The sequence below is a fragment of the Camelina sativa genome, chromosome 16 (assembly GCF_030686135.1).
Source record: "Camelina sativa cultivar CO46 ecotype springtype chromosome 16, ASM3068613v1".
Classification (NCBI taxonomy): Eukaryota; Viridiplantae; Streptophyta; class Magnoliopsida; order Brassicales; family Brassicaceae; genus Camelina; species Camelina sativa.
Genome location: NC_141895.1, coordinates 5,838,500 through 5,856,349, shown reverse-complemented (window position 1 = coordinate 5,856,349; position 17,850 = coordinate 5,838,500). Strand labels below are relative to the sequence as shown.

The 17,850-nt window shown below is 33.7% G+C and overlaps 1 non-coding gene and 2 pseudogenes across 3 annotated transcripts; all 3 read right to left on the bottom strand.

Moving 5' to 3' along the window:
• Window positions 1–3,423: 3,423 nt before the first annotated feature.
• LOC104750004 (cytochrome P450 710A4 pseudogene) lies at window positions 3,424–5,275 on the bottom strand (annotated as a pseudogene). Its single transcript, XR_015583914.1, has one exon. The product of XR_015583914.1 is annotated as a cytochrome P450 710A4 pseudogene (transcript).
• A 4,962-nt stretch (window positions 5,276–10,237) lies between these two features.
• Window positions 10,238–11,872, bottom strand: LOC104753438 (cytochrome P450 710A3 pseudogene; annotated as a pseudogene). The gene has a single exon (XR_015585426.1). The product of XR_015585426.1 is annotated as a cytochrome P450 710A3 pseudogene (transcript).
• Window positions 11,873–15,658: 3,786 nt separating this feature from the next.
• Window positions 15,659–16,522, bottom strand: LOC104750003 (cyclin-dependent protein kinase inhibitor SMR10). The gene has a single exon (XR_015583694.1). It is a non-coding gene; the product is annotated as a cyclin-dependent protein kinase inhibitor SMR10 (transcript).
• Between the last annotated feature and the right edge of the window lie 1,328 nt (window positions 16,523–17,850).

Below are 17,850 nucleotides of genomic sequence, written 5' to 3'. Positions count from 1 at the left end.
AAGATTAAAAATTTTGTTTGGTATCCGACCCGAACCGACCAGATTACCCGATTTAAAAATAAAAAATAGATATACAATGAAGTATACCATATTTAAACCGGTTTTAACTGATTTCAATTGTTTTTTAGATTTTAACCGGATAAACCCAAGACCAATTCCCACTTGACCGGACCTGAAACCCGACCCGAGCTTAACCGATTTTTTGTTCGGTTATGTTCGGTGGAGTTTTTAAAAACCTGAATACCCAAATAACCAAGAAAATCGACCCGACCCGAACTGTATACCCGAACTCGCAGGCATACTTTGGAGTGTGTAGAATATAAAGTGCTTCAAGACGTCCATTTTCTTCTTATTAAAACAGAAGTACATTTGCTAATATAATATTTTATTTGTAAGATTTACATAATAAATCCTTACCATTATAACACATACCACAACTTAAAAGAATTACCATTGTAATAAAACATAATCAGTACAACATCTTCAATCTCTCTTTTGATGACTGCGTTTTAAATCCCAAGCACTTCATGTTGCATCATGCATTATATACAATAAAACCTCTATAAATTAATAAGGTCAGGACAACGAAATTTTATCAATTTATAGAGGTTTTAATTTATTGATAAATTAATAATTATTAATTTATCTATAAATTTATAAAATATTAATTTATAAAGAGATTTTTTCATTTTTATAGTTTTAAATATTTTCTGTTAAAAATAAGATACTTTTGTTATAATTCATATTTTTATAGAATTTTTTTAGTTTATAATTTCGGTTATCCTAATATGATGGATGTCAATAGTTTACTAGATTATACAGGTGAAAATGATTAATATTTTGAAGTTCAGAGTTTAGAAAAAATTGTTGTTACTATCCTTCATGATGAAATCCAAGAAGATATTGCGGTATTTTTAGAACTAATTACATGTAAGAAAGCAACTATCGCTTCTAGGACGCTCCACAACTTTTGGATGCAATTAGGGAAATAACACAAAACGTTTTTGATGGAATCAGAAAGATTATAGATAATCTCCAACAAGAATGCAAATTCAAAAATAGACATTCATATTTCACTAATTTTTTTTTGATACATACATATATATATATATATATTTAGTTTTATATTATTATTAATTTATGATATTTATGGGACTATATTTTCACATAGGATTTCTAAAAAAAGTATTATTTTATTATTTTATCGAATTTTGTCATTTTTTACACCGGCTCAACTCGGGACCAGAAAAATTTATTAATTTATTGCAAATATTAATTTAAAGAGTATTAATTTATAGAGGTTCTACTGTATTATACTTTGTAAATATGGATAACAATATAATTAACGAGTTATCAATAATTTTATGTGTTAAATTATACTCTCTTCGTTTCATAATATAAGATGTTTTAGAGGTTTTTGCTTGTTTCGTAATATAAGATGTTTTCAATTTTTGAGACGACGTTTTAACATATTTTTTTTTATTATCTATTTTATGTAGTCTTGTTTCTGATTGGTTAAACTTTTTAAAAGTAAACATTTGTTATTATGCGTGCTTTGGCTAAATATGAATAATTATGTTGATAACAAGTTAACTAAAATTCACTCTTTCGCTGATTTTGTCCTCGTAAAAATCAAAACAATTAAATCAAATAGAAATGAGTTATCAATAATTTCGCTTACTATGTGCAATCAACTTGAGAACTCACGGCTCTTCCATTCCCACCACGGATCAATTTCGCTCCCGCCAATAATAAACAATTAAATCAAATACAAATTTTAATCCCATCACCATCAAACCTTTAGCCGCTGAACTTTCTCCGACGTCATCTTAACCTTTTTTCTATTTCCGGTGACGCCACTTTCTTCTTCCCCCAGGCCCCAACTTACCGCTATCCATAATTAATACCATCGTTTATAAATACCATCTCTGCCGCCAATAAAAGCTCATTGCTGTGATGGACTTTTGGCTGGAGCCAAACATTCACCGGAGATATATATGCGTTGAAGAGTTGAAAAAAATGGAAAATTAAACCCTCAATACACTAAAGACAAAGAAATAAAGAAGGTCATGATAATGCTGTGTTGAATGAAGTTTTATAAGGTTTAGAACATGTGGTGAAATCTCTACTAAGTGGCTGTAATGGATATGAGACATGGATACAAAGATACATCATAGATGTTACGGTGGTGGTGCAACAGTTCAGACAAAGAGAGTTGACAGAACTAACACAGGGGATGAAGTATATTACTTGATACATATGCTGGTAGAGCAAAACAAAAGTAACACTTGGTAATTGTGTTGACACAGTGATTAACAAAAAGCAGAGGAGATAAGATGTTGAATCAAGAACTCTACAGTTAAATATATCAGAGGATGTATCAAACGTCTGAAGCAGTTCTTGTACTAGTTTCGACGCTAATACAGGAAGTAATGCAAGAAGCTGAATTGAAGAGTTTGAAGTAGAGAAGCTTAAGGCCGACTAGGACAAGCCAAATGGCGGCTGCTGAGCTGGATGAACATTTTGAATGGAAGATACAAGATGGGATCATGGAGAGAAACTTTCCTATTTGTTGTATAATAGGAAATTCCTATTTGATTTATAATAGGAAATTCCTATTTGTTGTATGATAAGAAAATTGTTAACCATAGGGGTTGTGCAATTGTTAATCTCCCAATTCATATTTGTTGTATAATAGAAAAGTTGTCAACCATAGGGATTGGGCAATTAATATAAATACCAAAAAGATGCTTTATAAAGACCTGCGCGCTTCAAGGTATTCTCAAGAGATGCACACAAGATGTGTGGTGTCGCCCCATCAATAAGATAGAGAGATATTTTGATGGTTTATTCATCTAGAAAAAAATGATAGGCATAGTAGTGCTCGATATCATAACAATTATAATTGCAATCTTGTTCTAGTGGATTTTTTCTGGATTAGGTCTTAGAGATGTAGAAAAAACCGAACCCGTTAACAAAGCTTGTGTGTCTTTTTTACTTTATACACATACTATCTCGAAGTCGATCGTACACATACTTGAATATATAGACTTAGCGACAAGGACAGTGGAGTAACTTCATTAACCCTTGTCATTGTAGAAACAGTAGGGGTTTTACTCACCTAATTTTTCAATTGTCTGTGTATATGTATTGCTATACCCGTAATTGAATATTTGAATCATTTAATTGAACAAGTCATGTACTCACTAACTGACACATAGGCAGATTTCTCTTCGATCTGTATCTATGATCTTTAGATGATAGAGATATGTTCGGAATTCTAAGTGCTCTCTTTTGAAATAGAGAGAGAACGAGCATTTGCAACTTCTAAGTGCTCTCTTTTTGCTTTATTAATTAACAAATGTTGATTGGATAATAAAAATGTTAATACTCCTTCAAAAGCTCTAGCAATCAAGGTCTGAATGGTGAAATTTTTTTATTTATTAGTTAAAGACGCAAAATACAAATAAATACATATGACACAAGTTAAGTAACATCATTGGGGGAAAAGAGGAAAACAACAACTCAAACATGGTGAAGATATGGCAAAACAATGAAATCTCCTCTCAAATTCAATAGCACTTAGGGCACATAATGAAAAGTGATAAAATATACAATTAACATGACTTTTACCAAATCAATTCAAGGAGAGGCACCGGCGCGGCTAGACAAGAACACCATGCAACCGTCCTTGGGTGACATCGTTGGGCAATGCACAATATCATCACAGCCATCTGACCGGACCCTCTTGAAATCAAACACTGACGTGAACATGGCAATGAAGAGCACGAGGTGGTTCAGCGCGTAACGCTGGCCCACACACTGGTGTGAACCCGATCCAAAAATTAGGAAATTGCTTTTGAACACTTGATCCTCTTGTCTTGTCTCGCTATACCGTTCAGGGTCGAACCGGTCTGGTTCAGAAAAACCTTGAAACGAGGCGTCAAAAACAGAAGGAAAAACAATTGTACCTTTAGGGAATGTGTACGATTTCGTAAGAGGGAAGTCACTAAGAGCAACGTGTGGAACCATACTTGCTGGTGGTCGGTATCTTAGGACCTCACACGCCACAGACCGCGTGTATTTCATCTCCGCGAGATGATCGTCTGTGATCAACGCGTTGGAGGCAGGCGACCAAAGCCTTGCGACTTCCTCCCTGACTCTTCTTAGCACTTCTGGCTCCGACTCAAGAAGCACCACTGCCCAGAGAAGTGATGATGTGGAGGTGTCCTGTGCGGCAAACAAAAAATCAACGAGCGTACAACTGATCTCTTCATCTTTAGAGTGAGGCGGTGGCGCATTCTCCGCAATAATCGAATGCGTCCAGAAATCTATTAGACATGTTGGATTCTCTCCTGCGGCCATCTTTAATTTTGATTTTCCCACGCAAATAGCAAGCGTTTTCGTTAGCCTCGATACAGCTCGACGAGCCTCGCCGAACGTGAAGCCAGGGAGGTCGATCGGGAGCGCCATTGTTCCTTGATTGAACAGATTGTAATCAGTACAAATCGTATGCTTGACTTCCTCGTCTAGGTATGGTCCGACAAAAATCGTTTGGGAAGTCTCTAAATTAAGTTCACGGATGAGTTGTCGCATAGAAACCAGCCGAGATTCACGGGAAAAATTTACCTCCCATTTACGCAAATGACGGAGGATAACTTTTTGCTCGAGGGAAGAGTAGACTGATAGTGGCTTACGGGTGAAGTTAGGAGCGACCAGACGACGAACGGATTTATGATCGTCACTAAACATAAAGATAAGGCTGTGTTCACCGAAGATCTTCTTGCCGAATGGATGACCAATAAGTTGGAACGCGTCCGGACGAATGTTGGAGAAGATTTGATTGGAAAGCTCTGCGTCTTTAATGTAGATGATGAACTTTCCAATGAGGTAGTTGTCGGAGAGGCCAACAGAAGTGTTTGCCATTTCGGATTGCTTGTTCCAGAAGGAAGTCGGGTCAGGGAGGAGTGCAGTGACGTTTCCAATGATCGGAGTGACGAAGAGAGGGCCAGGGAGGTTACGTTTCTTGACAAGGTAAGAGAGTTGCTCGAGTAGAAGGTATAGAAGCAATACTGAGACTATGTACGGTGCAAGAGAAGCAAATAGGGGAACTGAGGAAATCATTATTCTTTGGTTTGTAATAAAAAAGTATCTTAATGGTTTGGATTTGAGTTTTGTGCTTTTGTGTATATATGGAAATGATTGGTCAGAGTGGTCAATAAGAAGAAGGTGATTTTGCTTTTTGTCGTTCTTTGTTTGGTATGTTCTCCGAATATTTATAAGAGATTTTGGATTCAGAAGGTCTTTTCTATTTCTCCTCTATATTTTTACTTCTTCATGCCATTGTCTATGGAGAGAGAGGGAGAGATTTTTAACTGATCGTGATTTGTGAGTTTTTTTGACAATGTTTTGATGTTGTCGTTACGGCTTTACCAATGACTTTGGTTTGAACTACGTACCAAATGAGCTTTTCGTTTGACAGTTTCTTTTACCTTAAAAGTCATAGTTTGGGCGCCAATATATCATACCTATTAGAATTAATCTGATTTTCTCCTAAACTCATAAATCATTGTGTTTCGTTGTAAGTCTCATTTTTTGGAAAGTTCAGGTGAACTCACATATTTGGAATATTTTTCTTTTCGAACTGATTGATGGGACGTCCAACACAAAGAAATTGATCCATATATACCTATCAATTTGATTTGCTCTAAATCATCAAAAGTCTAAATTCACTAATTGTATATGGTGATTAAGGCTTGGTTGGTAATTGGTATGTTAGATGTATATATAGCGGAATAACAAAATTACTCATGCAAGTAATTGTTAGCAGGAAAAACAGAATTGGATAAATTTTTTGTAAAATAATTATAAATCCTTGAAAAACTTGTTTTAGTTTGATGTAAATAATTTACAAGACTGTATATTAGCTTAAATAATCTCTTAAACTTTTAAAAGAAATAGAAGAAAATATACGAGCCTAGACCCGATTCCATTTTCAGTTTAAAAAGAAAAACGAATTATAGCGCATGCGGCTCTTCTTTTTTTGACAAATGGATATTTCATTACAGAAACTAGGGTTCAGTACACAAAGACATTAGAGCATGTGCCATAGGGAGAATCTCTATGAGTTTCTCAAATATATTATCTTAATCAATTTTGTGTAATTTTATTTTTTATTTAAAATTTAAATTCTAAATAAAATCCAGAACCAATTATGATGAGATATGTGTCAAGTGTGTCTCTCACATGGTTCTCAAAATCTCTCAAATGAGAGACTCACTTAATTCTCTTTCTTACTTTCTCAATATTATATATTTTTTTGTGGATGAGAGACTCCTTGCGAGACTAACATTGCACATGCTCTTAGAGCGTCTTTTGCCAGTATGTCTGCTTGGCGATTTCAATCTCTCGGAATGAAAGAAAAGAAGTGGCTCTTAAGAGCCTATTTGCTGGCATTTATCAGTTGTCACTATGGTAGTGTTTCATATCTCAAGCTTTACTCTTTTAACTATAAGGCGATATGTGTTGGCTAATTTATGGAAACTAGGAGAAGATCTAGACCAAACAAGATATGTACCACACGAACGTTGGTACACCTTATCACATAATTAGAACCCGTAGAATCACTACTTATGCATGGACTTGCACCCAGTCTCTCAAGACTCAACACTTCCCATAATTGGCCAGATTTCACATTTAAAAACCAACGACTAGTTTTTGATTAATTTCGCATATCTTGTACTTTTTTTTTATTTTAGTTTTTTAGAACATTGTACACTACTCTATATAAGCTGATCTCTCGTTCCATTGTAAGGCCCCCTTGAATATTGAAAGTTAATAGAAAGTATTGTTTCTTTCAAAGTTTTGAGTTTTTGTATTGTCTTGTTCTTTCGTTTTTTTGTATTTACTTAATGCTTTAAGACCAGTTGATTAAGTTTGTTTGAGTGATTCAAACAATCTTGTTAGTCACTCATTGAGCGAGTCAGTCACCGCTGCTATCCATCATTTCCACTTGAATCGATCCCACTTGAAAGAAGTGACCGCTGTTATCCCCACCTTCTCATTGTTCCACCTTCTCTGAGGTAAGCTTGGAATATCTTGATCATCAAGCGATCTAAAGTTTGGAGTGCTTTCAATCTTGCATCACTCATGCTTCGAATTTGGATTCATTTTGGTCTTATTAATAATTTAGCTTTGGATCATTGTTTTAATTTTAAGACGATATGAGAAGTTGAACACACATTTTTTTTCTTTACTGACTGAGTAATATATGTTAGTAGTTATTAAAACTCAAATCAGCATTTTTTAAAAATATCGATCCAAACCCATCCGTGATACTTAAAGTTTTTATAAGTTTATATATTAACAATGTTTTAAAATTTTATTCAACTTACTATTTTTAAAATTGATTATATATGATATAATTAAACGGTTCAACTAAATAATAGAATTAAACCGAATAAGAACTTTAAAATTTGGATGCTTATTAAGTTAACTTTCATGCTTATTTGGATTTCAATTCATTTTGGTTTTATTTATTTAGCGGATGTGAGACGCTAAACACATTAAAAAAATGCATGTTTGTTATAAAAAAACATGAAGTATTGTGAAGTGATCTTAGTGCAGTGGCAGGAGGTAATTTCATTTGTAAAAGGCACCATCACACCAGAGATCGAGTCCTGCTTCGTACGAATGTAGGAATTTGGCTAATGGACCGACCAGTTATGGTCCAATGGTTGACAAAAAAAACATAAAGTATTCAAAAAAAAAATTGTTATGTTTATGTACTATATGATGACTCAAATCATTTAAAAAAAAATAAAAAAAGAGAATAGAAAAATCATAATATTGAATCTTGAGTTTCTTTTCAAAATCTTTCTATTATTAATTGTAAAAAATTATCTAGATATAATTAATTTAATAATTTTTGTTAACATACTTTAATTAGGTTTGATTGTGTCTAGGATTAATATTGAAGTATTTAAAATATAACTACCATTTTTCTGGTAAACTATGGTATAAATAATATAAATCGAACCGCCTCTCATTATTTTTTTTGTTATTAAAATTATAAAGATAACAATATCTTTATCATTTTACCATAAACTTAACCGCCAATTTCTTTTATTTTTTACCATTCACACTTTTTTCTCAGTACTTTTGAAAATTTTCTTTTGGTTTTTGTTTCATTTTCAGATTTACTTTAATGTGTTTATTTTTTTTTTATATGTAGTAATATTCTCTGTAAATTTTTACTAAACAATTTTTTTTGAAAATATACTCAAAAAATGTTCATGTAGATAATGATAATGATAATGATTGTTCAGATAATGTATTAATGTATAGCGCAATTCCACGTGATTCTTGTAGCTATCCACATAAGTATTATATAATATGTCATCACTATAATGTGATTTGATTATATATAAAAAACAAAGTTGACGTGTTATTTTTGCTAGTTTGATCGTTAGGAGCACGATTGAAAGCAAAACATTGACGTATTATTATTTCCTACACAGTACAAATGATTACACTATTACTTTTTAAAATATTAAAATATTGATATTTTAGTTTAAAGAAACTCAATATAGTCACTCGCCGGTAAGGTTACTCTAAAGTCTAAACAAATTATAGTGTTTTTCAAGACACGATCCAGATCAAAATGTTTTAGCTTTTCGTGCACGTAACTTATTCTATTTTGATGGAAATATCTAGTATGTTATGGATGTAAAAATCATAAGAAATTTTTAAAAATAGCACCAACAAAATTTTTGTTTCTTAATTTGGCATAACATTTCTAAAATTTTATAATAGTATTATATTTTAAAATTAATCTTTCAAAATTAAATCCTAAATTCAAAATACTAAAACCCTACCCCTCAAAACTATACCTTAAAATTGAGAACCTAAATCTAAAAATCAAATTATAAATATTAAATTTTAAATATTGTAATGTGTTAACTAATACTATTTTTGAAAAATTATGGAGTGTATGCTATAATTGTCCATAAAATTTGTTTTAATGCTATTTTAGGGTATTTCTCAAAAATCAGTTGGTATTACATAGAAAAAATATCAATTTAGTGTAGAGATGACAAAACAATGACATCTCCTCTCAGGTTCAATAACACTTAGGGCACATAATGAAAAGTGAGAATTTACCAAATCAATTTTAGGAAGAGGCAACGGCAGGACTAGAAAAGAACTATAACCATGTTTCCTGAGGGCCAGCTTAATTTTGGGCCAGCTTGTCGAATATGTAACCATGTCTCCGAGGTAACGAACCATATCTCTGATTATTCAAATCTCACCCACAATCCTATTTGGAAGATCAAGAATGTTGCATCGACTCCTATGGGAATTAAGAACAGAAGCAACAGCGGCATTCGATGAAATTCCTAGGTTTATGAAACCAATAATATCATACAATGATACAAACGACAAAAGAGGGCACCATTTTTCATCCAAAAGAAAGTTTGTAATTTACCTGCGACTGCAGCAAACGCAAATATCCTTGTTTGTTTTGTTGGCGCAATTATCTGCAGCAAAAAAATGTGTTTTGCAGTTTAAAATTTTGGATGGCAATTAAATTCAGCAGCCATTGCCTTTTCTATTGCCACTATTGCATGCGGAGACGAAAGGAACAAGCCCATAGTATTTAATATTGTGGGGGCATCTTTAACCCCCAAAACTAAACCCATCTACCCGTGACCTAGTTCTTTTTGTTGGGTATCAACATGTGGTATTCCTCTATCTAACCATTCGAAAACAACCTCTTAAATTTATATTTAGATGTTCGAATCATTTCAAATCATGTTAAATAAAAAACATCTAAATTTCTCAACCTCAAACTCGTAGAACTTATAGAATCTAGGGGTAGGCAAGATATGCAAATGTCATGGTTCAAACATTTTTACCAAAAAAAAAAAAAAGAGAGAAAGAAAAAAAAATTACTAAGAGGTTTTTGTTTTTTTGTTTGGGTTAGATCTTGAATTTGAAATTCATTAATTCTGAGGTCCATTTCCTTATTAGATCTGTAAGCTTTAATTGACGTGGAGGCCAATTTACAAATCTAATTCATCCAAACCCATGAAAGATTTACCGATTACAACACAAAAAATCCAGGATGCTCGGATCTCAAGTCACTTGATATAGAGGTGAATGTTATACAAAATGCTTCATGTGAGCAAATAATAAAAAAAAAATTAATCTATGAAACAAATTATATAACATCATCTGCACACAAAAAAAATATATATATATACATAACAACACAAATATATATGGTGAAGACATGGGAAAGCTATGACATCGATCTCCTCTCAAATTTAACACTTGGAGCACATCATGAAAAGTGATTAAAAAATATACTGACTTTTATCAGATCAATTCAAGGAGTGGCACCGGTCTGGCTAGACAAGTACACCGTGCACCCGTCCTTGGGGGACATCGTGGGGCAATACACAATATCATCGCAGCCATCCGAACGGACCCTCTCAAAATCAAACATCGACGTGAACATGGCAATGAAGAGCACGAGGTGAGTCAGCGCATACCGCTGGCCAACGCACTGGTGCGAGCCCAATCCAAAAATTAGGAAATTCCGTTTGAACACATGATCCTCTTTCCTTGTCTCGCTAAACCGGTCAGGATCAAACCGGTCTGGTTCAGTAAACCCTTGAAACGCGGCGTCGAACACGGAAGGAAAAACAATTGTACCTTTAGGGATTGTGTACGATTCCGTGAGAGGGAAGTCACCAAGAGCAACGTGTGGAACCATACTTGCTGGTGGTCGGTATCTAAGGACCTCACGAGCCACAGACCGCGTGTACTTCATCTCGGCGAGCTGATCCGGTGTTATCAACGCGTTGGACTCAGGCGACCAAATCCTTGCAACTTCCTCCCTAACTTTTCTTACCACTTCTGGCTCCGACTCCAGAAGCACCACTGCCCAAAGGAGTGACGATGTGGACGCGTCTTGCGCGGCAAATAAAAAATCGACGAGCAAACAACTTATCTCTTTGTCTTCCGAGTGTGGAGGCGGCGGAATCTGCTGGTTGATTGAATGCATCCAGAAATCAATTAGGCATGTTGGCTCCTCCCCTGCCGCCATCTTTAGTTTTGATTTTCCCGCGCAAACAGCAAGTGTATCCGCTAGCCTAATTACTGCCTGGCGAGCCTCACCGAACGTGAAGCCAGGGAGGTTGATTGGCAATGCCATTGTTCCGAGATTGAACAAATTGTAATCAGTACGGAACCTGTTCCTAGCTTCCTTGTCAAGGTATGGTCCAACGAAAACGGTTTGAGAAGTCTCGAGGTTTAGTTCGCGTATGAGTTCTCGCAATGACACTGGCCGAGACTTGCCGGAAAAACTTTCCTCCCACTGCCGTAGATGACGGAGGATAACTAATTGTTGGAGGGTAGAGTAGATGGAGAGTGCCTTGGGGGTGAAGTTAGGAGCTAGATGACGGCGAACAGATTTGTGATCCTCACCGAACATGTAGATAAGGCTATAATCACCAAAAAGCTTCTTGCCAAACGGATGTCCAACAAGGTGGAACGCATTGGGACGAATGTTGGAGAAGATTTTATTGGAAAGCTCTGCGTCTTTGATGTAGATGATGAATTTTCCAATGAGGTAGTTGGCGGAGAGGCCAACAGGAGTGTCCGCCATCACAGATTGCTTGTACCAGAAGGAAGTAGGGTCACGGAGGAGTGCAACGACGTTTCCAATGATGGGAGTGACGAAGAGAGGGCCAGGGAGGTTACCTTTCTTGACAAGGTAAGAGAGTTGCTCGAGGAGAAGGTATAGAAGAAATACTGAGAGTAAGTACGGTGCAAGAGAGGCAAATATAGAATCTGAGGAAAGCATTATTCTTTTCTTTGGTTTCTATTATTCTTAATATATGGAAATGATTGATTTGAGTGGTAAAAAAATAAGAAGAGGATTTTGTTTTTTGTCGTTTGTTTGGTTGGTAGGATTCGCAGAATATTTATAAGAGGTTTTGGGATATTGGATTGAAGCTATTGGCAAATTTATTAAGAGAAGAAGAATTCAAAGGGTTCTTTTTTTTTCGCAAACAAATCTAAAGCTTTACGAAACTATCGGAAATATATATATATATATATATATATATTCAAAGTTCACCTGTCAAAAAAAATAATATATCAAAAAACAAATCCAAAGGTTTTTATTTTTGTTTCCTATTTTTTGTCAATAATATGTCTTTGTCTCATTTAAGAAAAAAGCATTTTCCATTGTCTATGTAGAGAGAGACAGAGGGAGGAGATATGAATATTTTGAATTGATCGTAATTTGTGAGTTGGCTTGACAATATTTCTAATACCTTAGTTTCAAATAGATCAATGATTTTTTTTAATGGAAAGTTGGAAACCAAATGACTCTGTGAGTTAAGGAAACTTTTAATGTTATCTTTACCACCAATATGACGTTGGTTTCCACTTACTTACGTACCAAATGAACTTTTTCTTTTTCTTTTTGACAGTCTTTTTTACCTTTAAAAAGGCATAGTTTGGGCGTTAGTATTAACATGACTAGGTTAGTACTCGCGCTACGCCGCGGATTGTTTTTATAAGTTTTTTAAATAATTTTTTTTTTGTTTTGTACTTTTTAAAATCATAATTCATAGGAAAATTATGGTAAAACATGTTTTTATAGTTTTGTTTTTCTAAAATAAGCCGCATTATGCCGCAAAATCTAGCTTTCAAATCTCAAGAGTCTTCTCCACCAATAGTCTAGCTTCTTTTACATCCAAATCTTTAAAACTTCTCAACTCCTTTAGCCTAATAATCAAAAAAATTCAACTTTATCTTAACCACAGTCTTCTCCACAACTGACTCACTCGAGCTACTACCACTATATCCCTGATTCGATCCCGCCACGATTCTACCAGCTCTAGGTTTCATAACAACAACGGTTCAGAGTTTTCTGATGGCGACAAGGATCAGATCTTGTCTAATGAGTCTGAACACACACTTCGTTGGTGGACTATGGGGTTAAGTTGGATCGTTGTTGACTCATTGGATTTGTTGGGAGCTTCCTCTAATCTAAATATTCCTTTGAGTTTTAGAATTAAGGAAACACTGGAAATTTCTACACAAAAAAAAAGTGGAATACTAAGGTTCAATTTGGCAGCCAAATCTGAAACATAGCATCAAGTATGAGAGACTCGCAACTTTCACTTGTTTCAAGAGTAATTTGAGACTATTGTTCTTTTCTTTGGATGACCTCCGATTAGGGTTTCGATGTCTTCTTTCTTTCTTCTGGTGTTGAGTGTGTGTTGCTCGTCACCTTCCTCAGTTGTCATACATAGGTTAATTTGGATTTTTTTACAGTTTTTCTTGGACACTATTGTAATTGGGTTGAGCCCGTAACAGAAAGCAGAATGAATGATGTGGAATGGAAAAAGGTTATTATTGGACAAAAATATTGAGCTGTATTAATCATTATAATTTGATTGGTTAAGTGTTTTAATTGATGTGTCTAACTCTTCCTTTAACCAAAAAGCTGATGTGTCAACACTCCAGAGAAACACATCCAACTTTTATTGTATTGATTTATTCCAAATCATCAAAATAACATTCCTAAATTCATAATCATTGTGTTTTGTTGTAAATTCTATTCTTTTCTTGAGTCAACGGCTGATTTTACCAATTCAAGTGGTTTTTATTCCCACCCAAATAAATATACCTATTTTAAAGAAAAATCCAAATGAATATACTCTTTTTTTTAAACAAATCCAAATGAATATACTTTTTTTTAAAGACAAAATCCAAATAAATATACTATGTCATCATTTTAAATATAAGTATATGACTGATTTTTTAATTATTTTTTGGATAAAAAATAATTGATGATATTTTGCCTTTTTAATGCATTTATCGAACAGCCTAGATTATTCTCATATATAGAAGGCACGAAAGCGAAATTTATCTAAAAAAAGGTATATAGAAAGGGTTAGCAATTAGCAGATAAGTTTTTTGTTTACTTTGTGTTTCTTTGGACAGTTTTTTATCAGCTTGTTTACATACAAATTGTCTTTTTTATTTTTTTCATCATTCATACTAGTATAATCTAACATTATATCACCAATCATAATTAGTTTTTGATTAAACAGATGATTTATAGTTTAATTAGGACTTTAGATTTTAACATGTAGTATATCTATGGATAATTTTTATAATAATTATTATAAAAATATATCTTGGATTTTTTGTGTTTGTTTTAATATGTTTGGATTAGTATTTAGATTCTACAATTTTAGATAGATTATATTTTTTTGTGTTTGGTACCGGTTATGATTGGATTAACACCTTTCGTTAATTTTTTTGATATCAGACCAAAATAATAATATTAATAAAAAAAATTATCTGCTCAGGTCAGTTAACAATGCATTTATTTTTATGTTGCTATATATGATTATCTAAATCTCGAGACATTTGGCCAATTTATTTATGATTGAAGGGGTGGAAGACTTGGTAAGTGAAAGCCGGACCAAAGAGTTTCTTTATATTTAAAAAAACAAATGGAGCAAACACAACCCATCTTACAAATTACAACACAGACTAAAAAACATGACATATGACTTCACAATCCATACTTGATACTTCCATTGACATGAGTGGATTACACCACTTGGAGTCTTTTAATGTTACTCAAACCCCGTTTTTGGGGCTCCCAAAATTGTTGTTCGCGATTCTTTCATTACAAAAGTTTATTTAGAAGATATAACCTATTAACGGGTCCGATAGAGTTTAATTACAAAATACATCTTTGTCATCTAAGCTTCAAAACTTAGTCATAGTGCGTATTTTATAACTCAATCGGTCCATTCCATTTGCATTTTAAAGCGGTTCATAATTTTCCGCTAAAAAAATTTCTTGGAAGCCAATAATGTCCTTTAGAGGGCATGTGGTATAGAAATTGTTGTCTTGTTCGTGAGACTAGACTTTAAACATGATCAATGGCTTTGACTTATATGTGGATTTGCTAAGTTGATGGTTTGTGTCATGACGAGAAGACGCACGATTTCCCCAATCGTCATTCCATGCGAGGACAAAACATCCTTCTCTACTTGTGGCAGAAGACAAAACATTTGAACTTGGGCTTCGATTTCTTTTTAAGCCCACGTGGATAGAGCCATATGTGTATGCATTTTACTCACACACTTGACACTTGATACTTTAATTTTATGGGCCAACTTAAATAACATATACTGGTTCTTGCCTTACAGTACTTTCCGTATCCAAATTTGTTCATTTAAATTAACAATTAACTTGCACAATCACGAACTTGATATGAGCTGGACCAGTCGGCCAAATAGGGTAACACATTCACCTTGATTTCAGTGATCAAGCAATCTTTCTTTTCTTTTTGTCGTCAGTGATTATACATTGGAAACAATCGGTATGTTTTAAAATTTCCACTTTTACCAACTCTGCTTTCCAATTCCAATGCTTAATTAATGTACTCTACAGTTCTATTAATCGTCGTGCATATATACCGATTATTTCCAATGTATAAAATATCCCAAGAGAAAAATATAAAAAAAGCATGCAAAAAGCGTAGCATACACTATTAACCAAAAATCAAAAGCTTTGTGAATTGTCAAAAAAATAAAAATAAAAAGAAGTAACATAGGAAAGATAAAAAGTTTATAGGTATCTCAATACATTATGTAACTCGTAGTGTATTACACAATTTCGTTATTAGGTAGCTATGTTATACATACATATGAAAACATCGATCAGATATGTCTTGCTTTCTTAATTTTATTACATAGAGAAGCTGGATTGAAGAGACATTCAATCTCTCTAGAAACATTTAGAATGATCATTCTCTTGCTTTTATAAGAATTCCTGACCTTAAGGCTTCTCGACGGTGCTCTTTTAGGTTTCCTCGGCGCCGGTGGACAAATGTTTGGATTCGACGGTAAAATCTGGTCGAGACGAGTCGGAGTCTTACAATAATCTTCTTCTTCTTCTTCGTTCTTGAAGTTTACTCCTTTGCGTGAGCAATTACTTGCTTCTTTCGATTTAGTTTCAAGATCTTGATCTTGATCTTGTAATTCTTGATATATAGAAGAAATAGTGTGGAACTCGTGTTGTGGTGATGTTGTGTGAACGCTCAGGTCTGAAAAACCTAATGAGGGTTCACGAAGGAACCCTAGCTCCGTCTCGCAGAGATTATTTTGATCGGAGAGATAAATTCCGGCGTCCGAGAAACCCATATTTGAGAAGAAACGTAGCTCAAACTTAAAGCATAAAAAGGAGAAGAAACTATATAATTTTGATGAGAGAGAGTGAGATTTTAATGGCTTTGGTGGCTTAGTTTGCTATATATAATAGTACTAGTAATATTATGTACGTGTAAATATGAATTTTGTTTATGTAAATAATGTTCTCGTTTGCGAACATTCGGGTTTATAATTAATGTTGAAGGATCCGATGCAACAACTATACTTTATGTAAGATTGCTTTATTATAATAGTAAGATTATCGTAAAAAATGGTTAGTCTCTCTATACCAATCACATGTTTCTCGCCTTTTGAGAGCACATTTTGCTTTAAGATCCAGAGATGACTCTTTTAACCACACTCAGATATTTTCTACGTACCAACGGAAAAAAAAAAGGTTTCGTTCACAAATATACTTACAAAGCCTCGTTTCTATTAAGTTTTCTTTTCATAAAACCAGCATTTAAAATATAAAATATTAACAAACAAAAAAGAAGAAATTAGATTATACACTCATGTTTAAATTTCGAATTCATATGTGTCTCATTCTCTCATATTAGAGGATTAGTAAAATTTGTATTCCATAAAGAGGCATACGTATAATAATTGTGTAAAGTTGAAAAAAGCTTGAAAGCGTATTGACATGAAAACAAGAAAAGGCCAGTTTTGTTGGTTGAAAAGAAAAAGGTCAATTAGTTTCCTTTATTCATAAGCTAAAAGAAATTATTGAATTTAGTGTCTAAAGGAAGATAAGCTGTCTCTTTCATCTTATTTCAAATTTTGGTTAATCATCATTTTCTATTATTTTACTTTCTCACTCTGATCTCCTAACTTTGATGCATGTGAACATCAACCTCACATGCCTTCTATCTTATCACACCCACCTCTATATATGCACTCACTCCTACAACATCACCATATCTATAACTACATTACTTAGCATTTACCTTGACCTATCATACATCCATTACCTTTTGTGTGTATAGATCGATTTAACTGACAAGATAAACAAATCGTTATGCCACTATACAGCTCTATAGCGATTAAAAAAAAACGATCCCTTAGCATTAAACTATACCCACCTAGATGACAAAAGTCTTAAGTGTGACAATCTTAAATGTTTCTGATATAAAATTAGATGCCATTGACATATCTCAACATTTGTCACTGATAACGAAAGTCAACACTAATAATAGATACTGGATATGTTTTGTCTCTGTTATGCCCATTTGAAATTGATGTATAAACTAATTACAAAACCACACCAACAAAAAACAAAAATCTCTGGAGATAACTGAAGTTCATGTCCGGGTTTTGTTAGATTAACAAAACCCCAAACGCATGTGTTTCTTTTTCCAAAATAACTAAGTTATTAGAGACAAGACATCTAATCTAATATTTAATAAAGCATATATATATTATATATATATAAACACGTACGTACACAAACCTACGATATACTGTATTTTCAATATATTTTAAAGTTTCCAAGGCTCAACTTCCAAAAGTAAATAAATCCAAATTTTCTTCACGTACTTAGTTAGAAACGTTCAATCAAATCACAAGAGAATCTTGGTTATGCGAAGCGGACAAA